We start from the raw sequence: 897 nt of genomic DNA on the forward strand, positions 1-897 counted from the left end.
CGGTTTCTAGCATTTCAGCCATCTTCAGCCAGGCTTGCTTGAATCCAGTGGCAAAGTGAGCAAGGGACTCAACGTCTGAGCATACCCTGCCAACTTATGGCGAACAAAGCGGTTCAAAAGGGGGTGGTGATGGACGGAGCATCAGAACCAATCAAACACTCACACCCAGTCAACAGATCTGGGTTTGATCCACCACCGTTCTTTAGCTCACTCTGCCACCCCAGTTCAGACATGGCCATATGCAAATCAGTCTGACCCTGTGCCTCATGGGAACAGTCCAGCCCGAACTGCCAAGCCATGTCTTCCCTGGACTGGAAACAAGCTTCCTAGGACCAGTTTCTGGCCTTTCAGCCGTCTTCAGCCAGGCTTGCTTGAATCCAGTGGCAAAGTGAGCAAGGGACACAACGTCTGAGCATACCCTGCCAACTTATGGCGAACAAAGCGGTACAGAAGGGGGTGGTGATGGACGGAGCATCAGAACCAATCAAACACTCACACCCAGTCAACAGATCTGAGTTTGATCCATCATCGTTCTTTAGCCCACTCTGCCACCCCAGTTTAGACATCGCCATATGCAAATCAGTCTGACCCTGTGCCTCATGGGAACAGTCCAGCCCGAACTGCCAAGCCATGTCTTCCCTGGACCGGAAACAAGCTTCCTAGGACCGGTTTCTAGCATTTCAGCCATCTTCAGCCAGGCTTGCTTGAATCCAGTGGCAAAGTGAGCAAGGGACTCAACGTCTGAGCATACCCTACCAACTTATGGCGAACAAAGCGGTTCAAAAGGGGGTGGTGATGGACGGAGCATCAGAACCAATCAAACACTCACACCCAGTCAACAGATCTGGGTTTGATCCATCACCGTTCTTTAGCTCACTCTGCCACCCCAGTTCAGAC

The sequence above is a fragment of the Triturus cristatus genome, chromosome 1_2 (assembly GCF_964204655.1).
Source record: "Triturus cristatus chromosome 1_2, aTriCri1.1, whole genome shotgun sequence".
Classification (NCBI taxonomy): Eukaryota; Metazoa; Chordata; class Amphibia; order Caudata; family Salamandridae; genus Triturus; species Triturus cristatus.